The sequence below is a fragment of the Fukomys damarensis genome, unplaced genomic scaffold (genome assembly GCF_012274545.1).
Source record: "Fukomys damarensis isolate Sample0158 unplaced genomic scaffold, DMR_v1.0_HiC HiC_scaffold_35, whole genome shotgun sequence".
In the NCBI taxonomy this organism is placed as follows: domain Eukaryota; kingdom Metazoa; phylum Chordata; class Mammalia; order Rodentia; family Bathyergidae; genus Fukomys; species Fukomys damarensis.
The window spans coordinates 36,476,885-36,484,831 of NW_022900947.1; the positions used below are offsets into that span (position 1 = coordinate 36,476,885).

The 7,947-nt window shown below is 34.9% G+C and overlaps 1 protein-coding gene across 9 annotated transcripts in view; it reads right to left on the minus strand.

Moving 5' to 3' along the window:
• LOC104873490 (cytochrome c oxidase subunit 7B, mitochondrial) overlaps window positions 1-7,947 on the minus strand; it is a 128,481-nt gene that overhangs the window by 38,348 nt on the left and 82,186 nt on the right. For 6 of the 9 annotated variants that reach the window (XM_010640183.2, XM_010640188.2, XM_010640189.2 and 3 more), the window contains 2 exons: window positions 2,129-2,150; window positions 880-1,022 (listed from right to left, as the gene is read on the minus strand). The exons of 2 other annotated variants lie outside the window; for them this stretch is intronic. The gene's annotated coding sequence lies outside the window, so the exon portion shown is untranslated. Of the gene's footprint in view, window positions 1-879; window positions 1,023-2,128; window positions 2,151-2,239; window positions 2,258-7,947 lie in introns of those variants that run through there. One more of the 9 variants, XM_010640184.3, reaches the window with a different exon arrangement.

The window sequence follows — 7,947 nt, forward strand, 5'->3', positions numbered from 1 at the left end:
TGACAAAGAGTAAAGCTACATAATAGTGAATTCCCACCAACCACTCTACTACATCATCATCACTGGTAAAACATCGAGAAGCATCTTGCAATTCATGATCTGTAGAAGTCACTTTTGAAATTTAAAATATATTATGAACATCTTCTCTTGTCAATACTAAAATCATTTTAATGGTCATGTACCCATGGTCATGTACACATGCAACATATTTCATCTGCCCACTCTCCCCCTCTGAGCACTAACAGCAAGTTCACTTTTAAAAATGTAGTAATACGGTACCGGATATAAATATTAGCATAAATATTAGCTAAATATAGTGAATATTAGCTAAACATTAGCATACCTGCTTATTTTCTGTTGGGGAATAAATACTCCAGTTATAAAATGGTAGGTATAATTATAATTACTTTTCACATAAATAAAACTACTTGTTAAATATCTGTCTTCCATTTTATACTGACAAGTAAATTTTTGTGAGATTCAGATATATATTCTTGTTTCCCTTTTCCTATTTCACTGAAATAATTCTTTCCTTCAGGGTTTACCGTCTGATAGAAGTAAGGGGGCAGAAGAAACCTTCCTTTTATGAAAAGCCTAAACCACTGTGACACTTGCATCATATAGCCTGGGAAGGGATGCAGCAACATAGGTGAGAACATAGGTGGAAAAAGGTGTCTGTGTGTCCCTTTGGTGATACAGACCATAGCCAGCTGGTCCCCAAGGAAGTGCTTAGACCTAAGAGAGTGTGACAGGAGGATAAAACATCTAAGAAGTTTAAATCCTAGCAAAGTATACATATCCTACATGCTGTGTTTATTCTCTATTCTGCCTTTTTGCTTTCCTGGGGTTTTAACATAAGTTAGTTTTAGTAGCTTTTACCTATGCAGTTCCTAAACATCCATGTCATCCCAGTATTTGAAGTGTGTCTTCTTTTCCATCACTCAGTTTCTCTTCGATAGCTTAGGAGTATTCCTGGACCTCAAAGGGTTGGCTCTAGGCTTGGAAAATATTATACCAATGGCCTTGAAAGAGTGAACAAAGAATAGAATTATTCCACCTTTTTGTTACTGCAAATTATTTTTGTGCAATCTTAAGAAGGGATGGAAGACATAGATTGACAAAGAATGTCTTGGCATCCTTTTGGGAAAGTGGCTTAAAGTTCTATTTGGTTTGTCTTTTCACCACTAAAAGTAGTCTTTTTCTCCCTTAATTTTCTTGAGCAGCCATGTATATGGCCTATGATCTTCCCCCTATATTTAGCTCACAAGTAATTTAAAACTTCCGTAAATAAGACTTTCAACCAATTGATAGGTGCATTAAATAGGAAGGAAAAATTGGGGCCCAGGAAAAGCTGTCAAAGGGAAATGTTGTAAAATAGTTATAGAACAGAGTGTCGAAACAACTCCTACCAGATAGATACAAAAGAAGCAGCATATTCTATCATATGTTTGATGTCACTGAACACTTACATTCAGTCTCATTACATTTAAGTCACTATAAAGAGACTCAAATAGTGCTAGGTAGTTTATTGATACCTTTTAGGTATACATAATGATCACATTCAACATAAGAAATCTGTACCTGTACATGATAATCTTGATTCTTCTTTTTCCCCTTCTCCTACTCTCTCAAATCCCTCTTCCCCTCTTTATTTACAAAAACTCTGCTTCAATTTTAACCTTCTTTTTCATTTTTTCCATTCTCTTCCATCCTGCACCTTGAAGCTATACTCTCTTAAGTGAAATAAATCTAAATCAGACCCACATGTGTAAATACATTGTTATCTTAAAGATTAACTTGAAAAAAATAATTATATGTCTTTGACAAGAAAAAAGTTGTCTTTTGAAGTTTTTTTAAAAATAATGTGTCCTTAAAAGGATGTGTCTTGTCAAAAATGTGCTATCTTTATTATCCATGGGTGAGTTCTCCAAAAAAAGTTTCAAATGCCTATTTTTAAGGAGGCAGTTTAAAACTTATGACTTTCAAAAGAATCTCTAGCCAGCATCCATCACCCCAAATGATGTGTTTTAGAATCCTTAGTATCACTGATATTGATTTCATGTATATAATTTAGATACACAATTTATTCTAAAAAGTAATAAGGTTAAAGCAAAACTGATAAACTCACTTTGTTACTGGTCAATGAAATGCTGTGGAAAATAAGAAAGAAAGATGAATGGAAAACATGATTTTGTCTCTGTTTTGCTGCAAACCAGAAAACCGTGTTGTCCTAACTTACCTATGAATGAACCACAGAAGAAAATTTCTTGCACATAGGACTGTAGTCAAACTAAGATGTGGGGTCTACCATCTGTAACAAATATTATGCTGACACAGCTGAAGTTTCGCAAAATATTTGCTTCTTTTATTTTCTACTTTGAGCCCTATGTCACCTCTGGTGTGTTTTAAGTTAGTATTTGTTTTTCAAACTTCACAAATTTGGGCAAAGGGGTTTAGTTAGGAAAACTTTACAGAACTCCATTTCACGGTTAATGCATCCAATCAACGCTCAAAAATTGGGAGGTTGATTAGTTAATGATGGATTATTGAGGATATTTACTTCTCTTATACTTCACTTGCTTCTCTTTTGTCTAATTCAATTTCCTACTTGAATTTTTATCAGATAAGACCCAAGTATAGGAAAGTTCAAAGTAAACAAGGCCTCCAAATCATACAATAAAATAGACCAGTATTGCGCCTAACTTGAAATGCTACTGCTGGTCAGAAACAACTATCATACAAAAAATAATTTAAACACAACATATTTTTAAATAATGTCTATAGATGTTGAAATTTTTTATTGGATGAAAACAATGTTTTCAGTTATCAGTATCATTATCATTGACCTACTACTGCTACTACAATGGTAGCACAGGAATTCTACCTCTGATGGTGGGGACATTACTGTTCATGGCTTTCAAAATATCCCGAACTACTCGAGAAAACCATATAAGGTGAAATTGGATCTCATGTTTCAAGTGACTCAATGGGGAAAAATGAATTAACATCCCAATGAACATTAAAACTTCCTTCCCAAGTCTTTCAATTTTAAATATTAAGTTAAGCAGAGGAAGACTCTTGCAGGTTTTCCACCCTTGGTCAGCCCTAAATTGGCTTCTAGACATTGGTTAAAGATATACTCCTTGGGGAATTACTTTTATAGATCCAATTAAAGTTTGCTCTGCAAGCATCCTGAAAGTTCAGATTTAACAAATGTTTCCAATGTATGTGACACTTCTCAGAAATTGCAAACAACATGATCAAAGGGAGTCCCTCTCTGGAATTCTCACTTGGTAACTAAAATAAAGTTGTAACACATTTTCCACTACAAATATTTTTGAATTTTTAAAATTAAAAATACAAAGAATATATTGGTTTTATACACTGACATATTTTATTTAAAAAGATATTTTGTATTTGTCATCTAAGAATGTCCTTACTCCACGATGTCTGTTTAGAATCAAGAAACAAAACTCTGAGGTAGCACTACAATAAGCAATTTATCTAAGGTGTGTTCCTTCTGATTCCATTAACTTACTCAACAAACATTTATTAATCTCTAGTCAAGATTACAAAATCCTGGGCAGCTTATGTTGTCTGACATTAAATGAATGGCTTGTACCTAAGTCCAAATCGTCTATCTCTTTTCAAGGAATTCTGCTCTCACACTTGCTAACATTAAAGGGAACAGGTGCTGAAATGTTCCTCTAGAAATTCAAGCACATGTGACAGACAGCTACACTTTCATTGAAGCATTCCTTTCCACGGGGACACTGAAAGAACTGGGGACCCCTCAGTCTGCTGATCCTCTGGCCTAGGAACTCCATTTGGCACTAGATGCTTACTCTTGTTTATCCAGATTGTACTACACACTACAAGAAAAGATATTATTTGTTTTCTCATTTATTTTTATTTTTAGTTTTAATCTTCAACAATGAAATGAAATAATATACCAGTCAAGTGGGTACAGAACCAAGGAGGATCTTAAGCCTTTTAAATGTTAATTATTCAAGTTTTTAAAAATATCTTTAAGAGACATTTGTATATCAGATGTTGAGGGATAAATTCAACAGAAATTCAGAGATTCTCCATCTCACTGGAATTTGAGTAGTGCAATGATATGGGAATGCTGAGATATCCCTTATAAAGTGAAAATAAATTATTGCATCTGATCCCTTCTATGACTAATACAGAGCCACAATTCCTAGTGGGCTTCTTTGGATTTTGGAGGCAACATATTCTTCACTTGGATATGTTATTTGGACACACTTGTCAAATGACCCAAAAGGCTACTATATTTGAATGTGTCCCAGAACAAGAGAACAGGTTCAAGCCATTATACAAGCTGATATTCCACTTAGGCCATGTAATCCAGCAGATCCACTTGTTTCTGAAATAGCTCTGGTAGAAAAAATGCTGTCTGGAGTTTTTGCTAGGCCTGGTAGATGACTACATCATAGGCCTTTAAGAATTTGGAGCCTTACACTAAAGAAGTAACTATTCTTTTATAAACTGATGTTGGATTGCTCCTGGAATTTAGTAAACAATAAATGCTAAATATGGACCACCAAATTGCCATGCACCTAAACTGCCCAATATGAACAGGGTGTCATTTGACCTACTGAGTCAGAAAGTCAGCATAGCAGGCAAGACTCCATAGCCAAAGAAAAGTATTATATGTGTAATTGGGCCTGAGTAGTCTCTGAAGGCACAAGTAAGTTACATGAGCAACCCAGCAAAATGTCTAAGGGCCCCACTTCTTCCACTATGCCCATTTTCTACCAGCCTGCCCCCAATAGCTTCATGGAGGGATGCTCATGGGGGGTGGGGGGGATAACTCAGGCTTGGTGTGAGTTTACCTGCTCTACGAGGTCTCTATTGCTCAGCTTTTTTGTAACTAGGACAAAATACAAGAACCCTGCAACTTAAAGGTTTATTTTGCCTCATGGTTTCAGAGGGTCGGCTGACTCCAAGTCAGGAACATCCTGACATGGGTGTGGTATAAGCAAGGCTGCTCAACTCATGACATCCAGGAAGCAAATAGTAGGGGAAGAGCCCCCTCCCCAGCAAAAAAGGGGCCAAAGACCAAATATAGATCTCAAAGTCATATGCCCACAACCGACTTCCTCCAACTAGACACTTCCTAATAGCTAATTCAGCTATAATCTCATCAGCAGATTAACCCCATTGATGAGGTCAGTGCCCTCAAAATCCGATCATCTCTCACAGGAGTTTTTATTTTCTTTGTGTGGGGGGGGAGTAGGAACTAGGAATTGAACCAAGGGCCTTCATACTAAGCTACATGCTCAATCCTTTTTAAATTTTTATTTAAAGGTAGGGTTTTGTTAAGTAGTTAATTTTCCCAGGCTGGAATGTAACTTGCAAGCTTCATCCCTCAGCATATATATACACACACACACACACACACACACACACGCACACGCACACGCACACACTATAATATAAAAGAAATCAGGCTAAATATGTTTGAAACATCCCTGAAGGGCTCTTTCAATTGTCAATAACTCATTTATTGAGCTAGTATCTATGGCTTCTTTTATGGAATGCCATGTCAAATGAGCAATGGTTTTCATGAAAATGTTGTTTAAAAAAATCATGCTGACTAGATAATTCTGTAGTTCTTTTAAAAGCTTTGTTGCTTTCTGGTACCCAGTTTATTTATTAAATCAGATAATTGTCCACCCCCAACAGTGCTATCATTTCATGTAAGTTATTTCAGTAATAAAGAACAAATAAGATTATACTACACTCTACTGAGGAAATTCCTTCCCAGAGTCAGTTCTACAAAGGTTCGTCCAAAAACTTACAGCAAAAACTGAAACTAAGCTACCACATTTAGGTTATTATGCTTGTGTTATTTTGTAAGAAGTTATTGGAAAGGAAACTGGAGGTATGGGGGATTCACTGAAATTATCCCAACTACTTGTAGTGAAGTTACTAAGATTTTAGAGATTGATGAGGTGAAAAAGTTAGTGTTTTATTATAAAACTGTGACTGGAGGGGAATTCTGTCAAGGCATAAAAATAGGCTTTCTGAGCTAAAGTGTACCTGACCAAGACCTATTTTTCATTCCTTGGGCATGGAAAAAATTAATTCTAGCTAAAAAAGAAGATTCCATAGACTTCCTTAGCAAACAATATCTGTGGCAAACAAATGTCTCTTTCATCGTATTATTTCTTAGGTCTCTGTTAGGAAAATATCACCAATATATGCCATTCAAAAAGAATCAATATGTTATATGTTGAATAAACATATGTGGTATGTGTATCTGGTAAACAAATGGCAGAAATTGCTTATGTGGGTATAAAACTTGTTATAAGGTGCAATGTTTTTACACCTTCTTTATGTACTTTATATACATAGGTATATAAAGGTATACAAGGTATATACATCAACAGTACTTTTCGATGAGAATAAGACATGGGAAACAGCAAATAATAAGAGTTTAGCTCTAATTTTTAAAAATTTTACATCTGTCTTGGGGATGGTGTATGCCTATAATCATAGCAACCACGGGTTCAATCCCCAGAACTCCCTTCCAAAGTCAAAAGAATAAAAGAAAGCAAAACTTTCACATCTAATATTTTATTGTTAGTTTGTCCCTCTCTTCCTTTTGTTCTGTTTCGGTCTCTAGATTCATGCAATTATGTTTCCCCTCTTCAGTTTGTATATTTTTGTGAAATTTGTAAATTTTCATAAATCAGTAGATCTTATGTACTATTACTCCTTTCTGCTTTTATTAGATGTTGCCTTAAAAAAAATAAAATGGATACTGTCATATATCTTCAAGTAACATCTCAACATGTAAAATGGAAGCTCCTAACTCTTACAAGAAATTATACAGAATATAGCAATAATTTGATTACCTAGGGTCCAGTCATATTTATCTTCCTAATTCTTGGCAAAGCAAGTTTCACAGTATTTCTTTGTTTTATCCCTTTTCTGGTGCTTTCTAGTTATTTTGTTCAACTACAGTTGGTTTATTCATTCTGGGTTATTATTTTTGTTTTTAGGAGGGTAGCCAGAAACTTCTAGTTGATATTCTTATTTTTTTTCCAGCTTTAATTGAGTTTTTTGGTACATTTTAGGGATACAGTACAGTTACATTCATTGTTGGGATCTTGTACCTCTACATGACAAGTCTTGGTTCTCATTTTTCCCCTTACCCCGTCCCTCCCTTCACCCCCTCCTCCCCTCCCCATCTACAAGCACTTTATTTCCATCCTTTCATTCTCTCACACTTTTTTATTTTCCCTTATTACCCTTCCCCTACCCATCCCACCTTCCCTACACCTTTAGCTCCTTTCTTCCCATTTCTAAATATCAGTAATCTTATTAGGATCTTATGTATTAGTGCAGATTATTCACACCAGGGAAACTATTCGGTATTTACACATGTGTGACTTATTTATTTCACTTAGGAGTATATCTTCAATATGTATCCATTTTCCTATGAATGAATCTATTTTCTCGTTCTTTATGGCTGAGTAATATTTCATTGTATAGAAACATTCTTATTTTTAAAAATTAAATATGTATGTATGTATATAAGTCACCCAGTCCAGTAACAAAAATCAGGATAATGTCATGCACACTTTTACAATAAACATTTATGGTATGCTAATAACTATAGCAAATATGCTCTATAATATGACTTAAATACTGAACATCAGAAATTTATATGTTGCTTGTATAAAACCATTAGACCAGGGAACAGTGGTACTGACTTCCCATACAAAGGAAGTCTCAATTCCAGGTTTCTTAAAGGAACAAGGAGTATGAAAGCATATGTGTGAGCAGTTTTATTGCACATGCTCATATATGTAAGAGTCATGCTTTATTTTTACTCACATTCTGTTTGCCAATTATATGCAATTATATATGCAATCCCAATTACATGCGATACCCAAATACATATATATATAT